The following is a 14,046-nucleotide window of genomic DNA, read 5'->3' on the forward strand; positions in this document are numbered from 1 at the left end:
GCCGGTGGCGGAGCCTGCAGCCATTTTTCCCCTCCTGGAATTCCCAGACTACAGGAATGACTGACTGCCCTTTTTTCTCAGGAGTCATCTGGGTTGAAAAGTTGGTGGGGAAAAGAAGGTCATGAATGGGAGACACGCAGTGGCAATCTGGCATCCCTGCTGTCATTGCAGGACCGAGTCTCACCCTGAAATGCAATACCATGTATACCTCACACCACCCTCTCCCGCTGCTCCTCCTACATATCCCTCGGTCCTCACGAAATTCCTCGTAGGTGCCTGGCACGGACCTCTGTGCCCTTCTCAGGCTCCCCTTCCAGCTTCTCCCTTCCCCACTCACCCTTCCATTTGCACTCCATAATCTGATCTTGCCCTTTCTGAAGGTCAAGCCCACTCCTCAGAGAGGCATTCCTCCCTACCCCAGGGCAGGAGGCGCTCTTCCCCATGCCTCCAGAAGTAAAACTCTGACCCCGACCCGGACTGCACCTGCACACACCACCTCGTGCTGCTCTGCAGCCGCAGCAGCCAGTCGCTGAGCCAGGCAGACTCTCATCTGCATACACTCAGTAACCTGCAGCTCAGTGGCCCCAGCACTCACTAAATACCTGAGGACCTTTCTTTGTGAGTAAAATAACTGAAATGAGGGACCAGCAGATGGCATAGCGGTTACATCACTGGACTCCCACATGGTCAACCACTGTTCAAGTCCCAGATCCGGTGACTTGAAAATCACACAGGCCGTGTGTGTATACGCACCCAAAATCCCAGAAGGAGACTGGAGAAGGGACTGTGGCATGGTCATCCCCCACCTCCGTGGGGTAATCTCTCACTTTTCCTCTCACTGAATCTGTCTCTCTCTCCCTGGTGAGTGCACATGCCCTAAGTCAAAACCTCTAGGGAACCAGCAATTAGTGTAATGGCTATGTCGCTGGATTCCCACGTAGTCGACCACGGTTCATGTCCCGGGCCCGGTGGCTTAGAACTCATGCCAGGCGCATGTGCGTGCATGCCCAAGATCCCCAGAGAATGGAGGAGAAGGGATTGCGGCATGACCATCCCCCCTGGGGGGTGATTTCTCGCTTTCTGTCTCTGTGTCTCTCTCTGTCTGTCTGGCAAGCGCACGCGCCCTATAGCGAAAACCTCTCAAAAAAAAAAAAAAACACAAAAAAAAACTAAAAAAAAAAAACAGTGAAATGATAAATATCTTGTAATATTTACAATAATTTATATAATCCAGCTGTCATAGTTCTCAGAGGACATGGAAGTCCGATAAGTGGTGGCCCTTACTATAAATCCCAACTATTGAGTTGCTGGAAAAGTCATGACACATTTTTGCATAGAAAAACAGAAAAATAAATCATGACTTTTCTGACAACCTAATAGATGGGAAGCCTCGAGAGGGAACTGTGGTGCAGATGGTGTTTTCCTGTACTAGAGAAGATGGAAAATTAAACTTAGATGTTTCAGACTCCCTTGCAGCTAAAGTTCAGTTTACACATATGTTTTCAACATGTAGATGTACTTGTACAATATTTTGGTTTTTTTCTTTCTTTCTTTTTTTTTTTTTGGAGAGGTTTTCACTATAGGGCGCATGCGCTCGCCAGACAGACAGAGAGAGACATAGAGACAGAAAGCGAGAAATCACCCCCCAGGGGGGATGGCCATGCCACAATCCCTTCTCCTCCGTTCTCCTCTCGGGATCTTGGGCACGCACACACATGCGCCCAGCGTGAGTTTTAAGCCACCGGGTCCGGGACACGAACCGCGGTCGACTACGTGGGAGTCCAGCGACATAGCCATTTTGCTAACTGCTGGTTCCCCTTGTACAATATTTGGAAACAGAAGTGAGGGGAAACATGTCAAAAACTGTAATGGGGAGACCAGCAGGTGGTGTGGTGGTTAAGGCGCTGGACACTCCCACATGGCTGACCACAGTTCAAGTCCTAGACCTGGTGGCTTGCTTACTCACTTTCCCTCTCTCTCGCCCTCTGTGTCTCTCTCTGGTCAAATTTAAATAAATGAATGAAAAATAAAATTAAATATAGAGTTTAAAAAACAAAACTGATGGGTCTGTGGTGTTCCTCTATCTGCAAGCTAACTATTAATCCACCCACATATTACAGATGCTGGCAGAAGAAACAAGATGCCCCGCCCGAAAACAAAAGACTTTATTACTGATAGCAATAGCAGTAGCCCAAATTTTAGCATTTTTTTCTTGGGCTGGCTCATCAAGTCCCAATTCCCACAGGGCAAAGTGCAGAGGGTCGAGTTAATACCTACACACACACACACACACACACACACACACACACACACACACGGTGGTTACATTAAGGAGAAGAATCCTAATCTCAGAGAACTCAAGCCTTCCATACATACAGGGAGTAGAGTAGACATGCCTGCCCTTCCCTCTGGAGGGAGCTCTTGCTCTCTCTCTCCCTCCAGGGCAATTGGCTACAGGGTACACAAGCACTGTTGCAAAGAGTCCAAGCAAAGGCAGGCAGTACATCTGCAGAATGTGTAAAAATGCAAAAGACCCACTAGAAACGTCTGCTGAAAGGCCCTCTCCGTTTTTAGCTGTTGCTTCTGGCAAAGGCATTCACGAGACCGTAGGTTTTCTACAGCAGCATTTCGACCACTAGCTTCATGATGTCAAAGGAAGGTAGGAAACAGCAAATTCCTAATCCCAGAGCACAACTTGACAGTGTGATTTTGAGCTCTTTTGTTCGGGACAACCTCCTGTCTCTCCCCTTTCTGGATTGTGGCAGGTTTGTTAGGTGTTACTGAACTTCCTGAAGGCCCAGCCTGGAGTCTGCTGACAGAGCTGGAGAGTTTTCTGCTTCCTGCTCCGACTAATGTAAGTAGAGACTAAACTTCACTGTCCTCCAAAGCCCCAGTGCCTTTCTAAACTTCTAATGGGGGCCAGACAGTGGCATAGCAGTAATGCAACTGGAACCACATGGGAGGGCCCCTGCTTCAGGCTTTGGGGACTTCCCATACATAAACACAGGCCCATGATCCAGGCTAGCTGACCTAGGAATGGATTGTGGGATGAAGACCCTAGGGATGCTTCTTTCCCTCTCCCTCTGAATAAATAAACTTTACTGAAAAAAATAATAATAAAGAATGCCTTAGGTCAGTAGGAAGGAGATTAAGGCAGCTGGATCCCACATGGCCAATTCCGCAGTTCCAGTCCCAGGCCCAGCAGCTTGAAAATCACACCAGGTGCCTGTGCGTGTGTGCCCAACAATTCCAAGAGGACAAGGAATTGAGGAGTGGCTATCCCCTCTGGGGGGTGATTTCTCACGTTCTCTCTCTCTCCGTTTCTCTCTGATGCACACATGCTTTTGCAAAAAAAAAATAATAATAATTAATTAAATAATTAAATAACATTTTAGAAAAGAAGGAATGCCTTGTTATAAAAAGGAAAAAGAGGGGACCAGCAGGTGGCATGGTGGTTAAGGCGCTGGACACTCATACATGGCCGACCACAGTTCAAGTCCTGGAGTTGGTAGCTTGCTTTCTCACTTTCCCTCTGTGTGTGTGTGTGTGTGTCTCTCTCTGGTCATAGTAGATTAAATAATTAAATTTTAAAAATAATTCTTTTTAAAAAATAAAAAGAAAAAAGAAGAAGAAGAAAGAAAGAAAGCCTAATGCTGTTGGCGATGGCAGTGATGCTGCTCATGGTGAGCTACCCCCACAGGACCCAGGCCCACCAGGGCACCCTAAGCGAGGCACACGCATTTGCACTCGTCACAGAAACAAGAAATCGAGAAAGAGCCACTGGAAAGTTGGGATGGGCAGCTCTAAAACCTGCCCTATTAAACATGTCTTAAGTGAGGGGTGGGGACGAATAAGACAGTGCCTAGCACTGTACAGGGCCACTCGATTTATGAACAGCCAGCCAGAGCACAGTCATGGGAAGTGAAGTTCCTGCCACATTTAGGAGACTTATTCAAGAGGCCCCAAGAAAGAAGAGTAAGTTGGAGAAAACTCCCAGGTTGCTCTCAATTTATGTTTTCTTCCTTAAGGAGGAATGAAAGCTTAAAGGAGCATTTGTGTCTACAGTACCAACCAGACAAGGCAGAAATATCTTCTTGCTGCCCCAGGATAGAACCAGGCAAGCTCAACTTTGAGACATTAGCTGATGTGAACTGTCCCATGGTGTTAGCCTTTACTTAATAGCCAGAGACATGAACAAAGTGACCTTTCTTAGGGATTCAGTTTCTTTCTTTCTTCTTCCTTCCCTCCTGCCCTCCTTTTACTCTTTCTTTCCCTTTCTTTCTTTCCTTCTTTCTTTCTTTCTTTCTTTCTTTCTTTCTTTCTTTCTTTCTTTCTTTCTTTCTTCCTTCCTTTCTTCTTTTGAAAGCTTTTGTCATCTGGCACATGAGTTCACCAGAGGGACGTGAGAGAGAAAGACTGAGAAGTCACCCCCTAAGGAGGATGGCCACTCTGCGATCTCATTCTCTTCCTGGGACTTTGAGCATGTATACACACATGCCTGACATGATTTTCAAGTCAACGGATCCTGGATTCGAACCTCAGTTGGCCATGTGGGAATCCAGCACCTTAACCACCATGCCACCTGCAATTTCCTTCGGCTGACTTATTAACTGTACCTTATCAGCTGGAGGCATGGCTTCTCTCTGAAGCACAGAGCCAGCTCAGAGTGAATCCACTGGTAAATCATCTGTGGATCCCAACTGTTTACATTTCTTTTCTTCTTACGAAGCCTACTCTACTGGAGGCTTAGTACTGCGCAATTACACAGAGACCTGTGCACTTACAGTTACTCGAGGCACGTGGCAGACGCGACATGCTGCATGGGACTTACAGGGTTCTCAGGAACGAGGAACACTAGCCAAATGGTGAGGACATTGCCCTGTGGAATGGCATGACTGCAAGACAACATGGCCCCAGCACCCACTGGTGGTCCGCCGACCTCTGTGTGACAACTAGGGAGAGAAAGGCTCACCTCCCTGCCAGGGTTACGGACATCACCAAGAAAAATCCCAGAGCAGCCCCTGTAAGAACCAAGGCATCTGGGCAGTAGCCTTCTCTGGGGACGGCTCCCTTCCTTTAGCCCCTTCCTTTCTTCTGAAATGTAATGAGGACACAGTGGACATCAGTCACTCTGGCTCTGAGAAATGACCAACCCGAGGACTTTGTGAAGCAAATGGGAGCTTGGCTGTGTTAGTTGAGGCTGGGAGTAGGGGTGGGAGTGAAGGTTACAGAATCCTCAGGACTTCTTAAACCAATCTGTTCTGCTCTGTGTGACATATCACAGGATTTCAGCCTTAAACAAGTCCTCCACTCCTTCCCTTCCAGGGGCTTCTCTTTGCTTTCTTGAGTGATTTGGAGCCGAAGGCTTTCAGACAGTGGGAGGTTGAGGGGAAGGGGGGTGTGGCCTGAGTTTGCTCTGATAAAAATGAGGCGGGTGTGTGGAGAGAAGGAGCAGCCAAAGGACGGCCCCACGCCCACCGTCTGCGGGTTTATTGCTTTATGCTGCCACCTGGCTGATCCCTGAGCTGCCGGCTCCTGCTGGCAGAGGAAGAAAGGCAGAGAAGACAGGGAACGTTTACACTGGGAGGTCTCAGAATCTAACTTCCCGATGAGAATTCCGCCTCGGGCTACAGTCGCATTCAGCCTCCTGAAGCAAGTAACTGTCTCCCAGCAGACGTGAATGTTTCTGTCTCTCTCCCGCTAGCGCGTATCCTCTCTCTCTCTCTCTCTCTCTCTCTCTCTCTCCCTCTCTCTGGTCAAATTAAAAAACAATAATAACAAATGGAATTAAATAAATAAATAATTCTTTTTTAAAAAGCAAGTAATAGGGACCAGCGGTTGGCGTAATGGCTATGTCGCTGAACTCCCTTGTATTCGATTGCGGTTCAAGTCCAAACCCGGTGGCTTAAACTCACGCCGGGCGCGTGTGCGTGCGTGCCCAAGATACTGAGAGGAGAATGGAGGAGAAGGGATTGTGGCGTGGCCGTCCCCCCAGGGGGGGATTTCTCACTTTCTGTCTCTGTTTTTCTCTGTCTTTCTGGAGAGCGCATGTGCCCTATAGAAAAAAAAAAAGTTCAGAAATAATAATAATAATAATGTTAAATAAAATAATTCTTAACCAAAAAAAGCTAAACATCTACCATTTAAAATTTTTTTACAGGCACACGCCACCATGCCCTGCTTTTACCAAGAGGGTCTATTTCTTTTAGCCAAACCAGCCTCTGGCTCACCATCCTCCTGAGTCATGAGGATTTCAGGCCCATGTCACCATACACAGCCTTCAGGTTGGATCGTATGTGGTCCTATCTGTAAATCACAGTATCTTAGCAGCAAATGCCGCCATGGCCGGGCCAAACATTAACCTTTAATTCACATAAAATAAGTAAACAGCTCCTTGATCTTTCAGGGAAACTGATTCTATCTTTCTGCTCTGTTATTCCCAGCACAACACTGCTATCTGAAATGTCATCAAATGGTCAGGATGAATGTTTAAAAAGCACGTTCACGGTCAGGCAAGGTGTGGTGGTTAAGGTGGCTGGATCCCGCATGGCCGACTGCATGGCTCAAGTCCCAGAGCTGGCCACTTGGAAAACACGCTGGGCATGTGTGCGTGCATGCCCAAAATCCTAGGAGGAGAATGGAGGAGGGAGAAGGGATTGTGGCATGACCATCTGCCTGGGAGAGATTTGTCTCTCTCACTCTCTTTTTCTTTGTGTGTGTGTCTCTCTCCAGCAAGCACACACATTCTATAGCAAAATTTTAAAAAATAATAATAACAAAAACAAAAAAAAATGCACATCCATGCAAAGAGGACAATAGGGAGGTGAAGAGCAGAAGACTGTCCTTCAGCAGTCCCCTCTCCCCAGCGTTTCCCCACACTCATGCTCTCTGCTTCCAACTTACTGGCCAGCATCTGTTGCAAGGAAGACTCAGATATTTGTTGTACTGTTGCCATAAGTGAAATTAGAATTCTGCTACTAATGAAGAAGGAGAGGACATATTGGGTAGACTAATAATAACTTCTCCCATTGGTGACTTTAAAAATTAAATAAAGGAGCAGAAATTAGAGGTCCAGAAATCCACACTCTCCAAACCTTCTTGAACTTTACTGTTAGCAATGATCTGTAGTTAACAATGGCAAGGACATAAGTGCTCTACCTTAAAAATAATAAAAGCACTCCAGAATTAGAATGTTTCAACAATTTTTCTTTCAGTTATCACTAGAGTACTCTTCATCATTTTGGAAGGTCTTTGGCACATTTCTGTTGTAGCTTTTCAGATGAACAGCAAAGCTACATTTTAAAAAAGTTGAATGGGGGACCAGCAGGTGGTGTAATGATTACGTCGCTGGACTCCAACATGGTCGACCACGATTCAAGTCCCAGACCTGGTGACTTGAACTTATGCCAGGTGTGTGTGTGTGTGTGTGTGTGTGTGTGTGCGTTCGTGCCTAAGATCCCAAGAGGAGAATGGAGGAGAAGGAATTGCAGCTTGGCCATCCCTCCCTGGGAGGGGCTATTTCTCGCTTTCTGTCTCTCTGTCTTTCCAGCGAACGCACATGCCCCATAGCAAAAAAATTGAATGGAGCCAACCTTGTAGCCTATTGGTTAAGGGAGCTGGATTCCACGTGGTTTATTGCAGTTCAAATCCTGAACCTGGCCGTTTGAAAATCACACCAGTATATGTGCATGCATGCCCAAAACCTTGGCAGGAGAAACAGAGTAGAAGGGATTGCAGTATCACCATGCTCATTGAGTCCCCTGCTGCCTATAAACATAACCATATTTCTCCTAAGTGATATGGTCTGCTAGAGACATACTATGTCAGTGGACAACTTCAGTCCTTCTCAGGCAGCTTGGAACTTAACTCTGGGTAAGGATTTAACTTCCTGGTCCCAACTTTAAGATGGCTTCTCTTAGGGACCAGCAGGTGGCATGGAGGTTGAGGTGCTGGACACTCCCACATGGCCAACTACGATTCGAGTCCTGGACCTAGTGGCTTGCTTTCTCACATTCCTTCTCTCTCTCTCTCTCTCTCTCTCTCTCTCTCTCTCTGGTCAAATTAAAATATGTGTAAATAAAATTAAATAAATAATTCTTAAAAAAAAAAAAAAAGATGGCTTCTCTTTCCCCTTCTGTGAAGTATCTGGAGTGATCATACTCAGACAGGAAGTAGAAGGGTGGTTACCAAAGGAGGAGAGGGTCATGGGGAACAATTTAATGGGAACAAAGTTCAGTTTTGCAAGATGAATAAATTCTGGAGCTTTGTAACACAACAATGTAAATGTTAAACTGTATACTTCAAAGTGGTGAGAAGAAATGAGGAATGGATGGTAATGTGGTAGTAAAATGTGATGCTCTGGGAGTCTGAGAGTCTGACCCACAGGGGAAGGACCCAGGCTTGCTCCCAGAGACCTCCCTGAATGTGCCAGACACCCACATGCCCATAATCCAGAGCTGACTGACACTGGGAGTGGATTGTGGCATGAGGACTCTAGCACTCTCAGTAAGTTACCTCATAGTGACATGGGTATTGGATAGCCAGATAAAACATAGGACATCAATGAAATTTGTTTCTCTACTTTTGTTTATTTAATAATTAGGTAAATATTTATTTGCCAGTCAACTCCATAAGACCCTGTCCTGGTGTCTATCACTACCAATAGAACTTCTTATTGCTTCTAGTTATATTTCTCTCTCTCTCTCTTTTTTAAAGAATTATTTATTTAATTTTATTTGTTATTATTATTTTTTTTTAATTTGCTATAGGGCATGTGCACTCACCAGAAAGAGACAGAAAGAGAGGAAAAGTGAAAAAGCAAACCGCTAGGTCTGGGACTCGAACTGCAGTCAACCATGTGGAGTTCAGTGCCTTAATCACCATGCCATCTGTTGGCCCCTCTCTGTCTCTCTCTCTCTCTCCTTTTTTTTAATTGCCAAAAGTCACGTGCCCATGCCAGAAAGAGAGAGAGAAAGCATCCTCCCCCATGGGGTGAGGTCACAGTGCAATCCTTTTCCATTAATTTCTCCATTCTGTCAAGATTTTGGACACATGGGGAACCAGCAGTTAGCGTAATGGCTATGTCGCTGGACTCCCACGTAGTCAATCATGGTTCGTATCCTGGGCCCGGTGCCTTAAAAAACTCACGCCGGGTGCATGTGCATGCGTGCCCAAGATCCCGAGAGGACAATGGAGGAGAAGGGATTGCGGTGTGACCACCCCCCCTGGGGGGTGATTTCTCGCTTTCTGTCTCTATGTCTCTCTCTGTCTGTCTGGCGAGCGCACGCGCCCTATAGCGAAAATATCTCCAAGAAAACCAAAAAAAAAAAAAAAAGATTTTGGACACATACACACATGTACCAGCATGTTTTCAAGCCACCAGGGCTGAGACTTGAACTGCAATAACCCATATGCGATCCGGCTCCCTTAAGTCCTGGGATACAAAGCCAGTTCATTTCCAGTTATGATTTTCAAGTTCAGATCTGACTCTGTTATTTCCCTTTCTTAAAAATTTCTGAAGAGGGGGACCAGAAGTTGGCATAATGACTATGTCACTGGACTCTCATGTAGTCGACCACAGATCAAGTCCTGGACCCGGTAGCTTAAACTTACGCCAGGCGTGTGTGCATGCCCAAGATCTGAGAGGAGAACGGAGGAGAAGAGATTGCAGCGTGGTCATCCCTCCTGGGGGGGTGATTTCTTGCTTTCTGTCTCTCTGTCTTTCTGGCGAGTGCACACGCCCTATAGCAAAAACCTCTCAAAAAAAAAAAAAAGAGTTTCTGAAGACGGATGAGTCCAAACCTGTTGGCATGGTCCTTCCTCACACGGCCTCCACTTCCGGTCCACACCATGTCTAGGCACTGCTCCCTGCCCTTCCCTTAGGTCCTTCCACTCCTGGCTACCAGACCCTCTCAGCATCCCCAGGCATGCCAGGCACTCTGCTGCCCCTCTGCACAGCTGAACAGCTGTCTCTCTCCTGACTTACTACTGGCCAGCTCAGGGAAGCAGTCTCTTTCATTCTTTTATTTGCCAGAGGGTGTGTGCACACGCCAGAGACAGACAAAGGGAAAAGGAGAAAGGACCCCCCCAGTTGGGACATGGTATGTGCAATCCCGTCTCTATTTTTCCATCACGATGAGATTGGGGCATGCACCTGCATGCAGCCTGGAGTGTTTTTCAAGCCACAGAGGCCAGGATTCAAACTGCCTTGTCAGCCATGTGGCATCTGGCACCTTTAACCACTAGGCCACGAGGCCAGCACTCCCTTTCTTCATGTGAACATGTCCACTCCCTTACTTTCAACCAAAAAGAGCAGAAATGGACATTGGTAATTCCAAAGTTTTAGCCATATCTCTCCCTTCCCAACTAACCCCTTTCTTATACAATATGAGAAGACCCTGATATCAACTCCTAGCCTTGAGCTACCAATGGGTTCATCCAACTCCTGCAGATCAGGGCACTGCATCTGCCTTGAATGGAGCCATCTTGTCCCTGTGAGGGAGCTTAAGGACCTGCCGGAGAGGGCTGGGCACTCACAGACTGACTTACCCATCTGCCATTCATTCAACAAACACATTGAACTCCTGGGATGATCCAGGCAATGGGGGTGAGGAATAGGCTGCAAGGAGTTCAGTCTCAGGGAACAGTTACCCCATGCCATTTCATAAGTATCCTGGTGTGTTAAGCAGGCACAGCAGGAAGTCCTCCTAGCCAATCCACTTCCAGTGCCAGATCTCTTTCATTCACTTATTCATCCAGAAAACACAATGCTCAGGAACTGTCCAGGGTGGGCAAACTGCAATGCACAAGGCAGACCCAAAACCCTGGTGCTCGGGAAGTATGTGTTTCAGGGAGTGGGGAGAAATAGGAAAACGCGTGAGCAGAAGTCCCAGCATGTTAGAAGGTGCTAACGGCAAGAACTCAGACTGGAATGTGGAGGAAGAGGGTATTTTAAGTAAATATGTTTACATGGTTTATACATATGTAAACCTCCCTGAGAAGGAAAGTTGGCCTCCCTGAGAAGGGAAGTGACATATGAAGGAAGAAGTGAAGGAGGGAAGGGAACAAGATGCCACCACTTCCCATGTGTAGTTTTTTGCTGCAAAGGTCTTAGAGCTCCAATTCCAGGAGAAAAATAATGTGTTCTCTCTGCCAACAGGAAAGGAAGCAGAATGAAAGAATAGACGCTCAGGACAACAGAAATTATGCGACGTACAACTGTCCCTGACGGACACTTGAAAACCAGCTCCAGGGGCACAGCGACCGCCCAGGACCCCCGCCCCTCTCTGGGCTGTCAGGCTAATGCTGCCGCCTCCTCCGGACCCGCCCCGCCCTAGGGGGCGTTTGCTCGGTGAGTAAAGTTCAAACCCCGCTGAAGCAGCCCTGGCAGGCGCTTGGAACAGGAAAGTAGCTGTGCGGCCCCAGAGAAACCGGAGAGCGAGCTCCGGAAATCAGGCGGCGGGCAGAAGCCACCGGGCTGGGCCCCGGGATAGGGAAGGCTGAGCTCGCGGGGCGCAGGGCGGCCCCTGGGCTCCGGCACCTGCCAGGCGCTCTGAGCCCTCGTGGCCAGAGCCGGCCCGGCCTTCTCCTTGGGCACGCAACTTTTTCCTGAAAAGATCAAACTCCTGGGGCCCAGGGCGGCCGAACAGGGAGCCCCTTTCCGGCCGGAGCCCTCCGGATTTAGAGATGGCGGATTAAGTGCGCGTTGGTTCCAGGCCTCCCGAAAACCCTCTCAGGGATGCTATTTTGCTTGGGCCCGGGTCTCTCCCGCGCCGAGTTGCACAACAAACCATTTAAACATTTCAGCACAAAACCCGATCCATTGTGGGGCCGCACATTAAAAAGTGTTATTCGCTTTGAAGTTTTTGTCTAATGGCTCTAAACTGAAAGAAAATGTTTTCCTATTACTTAATTCAATCATAGCGAAGAGACTTGGTAAAAAGCCCACGGATTTTGCCCCAAAGTGTGACAGAGTTCTCTTTGTGTTTGCTTATCCTCCGCTGTCACACACTTTAATTCGCCTCTCTTTATCTGGCATTCAAAACTTTCTTCAATGACATTCAATAAGGTCCAGAGGCTGGAGGGAGAGAGAGAGGGGGGAAAAACTGGTTATTTTTCCCCCTTCGATATTCTTTCCCAGTAGCTTTGGCCTTGTCGCATTCAGGGACTCTTAACCCCTTCCTCCCCGGGCGCGCCGAGCTGCTCCCAAAAGAGCTCCGCACTGGCCCCTCGCGGGCTCCCGGCTCCCGGGCACTGGCAGCCCTTTCCACCCGGTGCGTCCCGCCTGCACCCGGGCCCCTCCAACCCGCCTCTGCCCAGCGGGGAGCCCCTCTCCAGACCCAGGTCCCCGCTCTCCTCTCACTCTCAGCCGCCCAGCCCAGCCCGGATTTCCCAGAGAGCAATTATGACAGAAAGTAGGCTTTGGCGATGCGTTCTGGCTGGTTTGCAGACGCTGCCTTAGAGTGGGGGCGTCTTGGCCCCGACTATGGCGCGAGGGGCATCTTTGCCCTCCACCCCATGCCAAGGATCAAGGATTCTTTGAGCCCTTACTCCTGCTAAGGGACTTGCCCTCCATGCAAATGTTTTGCTCTCATAAATTCTTGTTGCTTATTAATCAGTTATAATTTTGCGGTTGTTATGGCAAAGCTGTCATCAATGATGAAAACTCATGCCCCGCGTTTAGGCACCCTTATTTCCGACCGCCCTTCCGGAAAGCTTCCCCCTCCATTTCTCACAATTCCATTCAGAACTTGAGCAGGTGAGTGCAGCGATTCGGTTCCAATAAAAAAACGAAAGTACTCGTCTCCGTTCGAAGTCCCGAGGAGCAGTACATTCCAAATATTTATGCTAATTTCCCATTGTATGGAAAAAGCTTCTGGGTGAAACTGCCTTGAGCCCCAGGACGATTTAAAAAGCTGAAGCTGTGTACACAGCGCCGGGCGTTTGAAGTTGTTTAACCATTGTGTGACCAGAAAGAAGAGAGTGACGCCGCAGGAGGAAGGAGCAGGGGCTTGGAGAGCGGAGTCGGGTCAGGGTGACTGAAGGCAGCCGCAACTGAGAACTCAATCGCGCTTCACGCGGCTCCTAACCGAGAAGGCAGTGGTTTCCGAGCGCGCGGGCGCGTCTACCCCAGTGTGCGCGAGTTCTCGCCCGGCGCACACGGACAGAGACCTCACACCGCCACGTTCGCTGCAGGGCGAGATCTCAGTCTGCACGGTCTAGGCTTTCGGTCCCCATGCTCTCTCTGTGCGCGACTCGCAGCTATTTTCTTCCTGTTCACATCTACGGCCTTGTCGTTTGAAGGAAAGGCTGGAGGGCCAGCATGCACCTAACAAAGCCGGAGTGAGCGAGCAGCATCCACTTAAGACCATTTGGGAAACTCAGAGAAAATAGGGACAACCACGGGGCTAGGGCTGGGTGAGGACTGGTGAGCCCTTCTTTCCTAGAAACGCTTCCTTTACGCAGGAACCAACCCAGGAAATGGGGGATTCCACAGGTGGAAATCGGAAGCCGGCTTCAGGGACGTCTGTGGGGGCCCCGCGCTGAGCTGGCAGGACGGAGTGGAGGCAGCACGCATTTTGGAAGCAGAGAGAATAGAGAGAAGGGAACCGGGACCAAGCGGGCAGCGAGAGAGGGGTGTACGTCCACGGGGATCTGTGGAGTAGAGGCAGCGGGGATCCGAAATCAGTAAGATAAACGGGCCGATCGCCAATGGAAAGCCAAGGGGGAGTGGGGAATAAAGAGAAAGAAAAGAATATTAAATCGCGGGAGAATGAGAAAATAAACCCGCAAAAAGGGAGAGGAGGGGGCCAGGGCGCCTGTTACGGCGTGGGTGGGGTTGACAAGAATAGAGTACATTATGCAGTTCATTTAGTTAACAAGTGAAATAATGAGGAAGCGTGCAGAGTGAATGCCAAGAGAAAAGGCACAAAAACCCTATTGAGAGGCCCCGGCCGCTCCTGGCGTAGCCCATCACATGGCAATAGTCCTATTTAAGCGGCGCCGCCGGCGCCTTTCAGCACCACTTGCGCTGGCCAGCACCCCGCG

General features: G+C 48.6%; 1 protein-coding gene across 1 annotated transcript in view; it reads left to right on the plus strand.

Moving 5' to 3' along the window:
- The window catches only part of GSX1 (GS homeobox 1), a 46,592-nt gene that overhangs the window by 31,250 nt on the left and 1,296 nt on the right, over positions 1-14,046 (plus strand). The window lies entirely within an intron of this gene.

This window comes from Tupaia chinensis, unplaced genomic scaffold (assembly GCF_000334495.1).
Source record: "Tupaia chinensis unplaced genomic scaffold, TupChi_1.0 Scaffold144045_1, whole genome shotgun sequence".
In the NCBI taxonomy this organism is placed as follows: domain Eukaryota; kingdom Metazoa; phylum Chordata; class Mammalia; order Scandentia; family Tupaiidae; genus Tupaia; species Tupaia belangeri.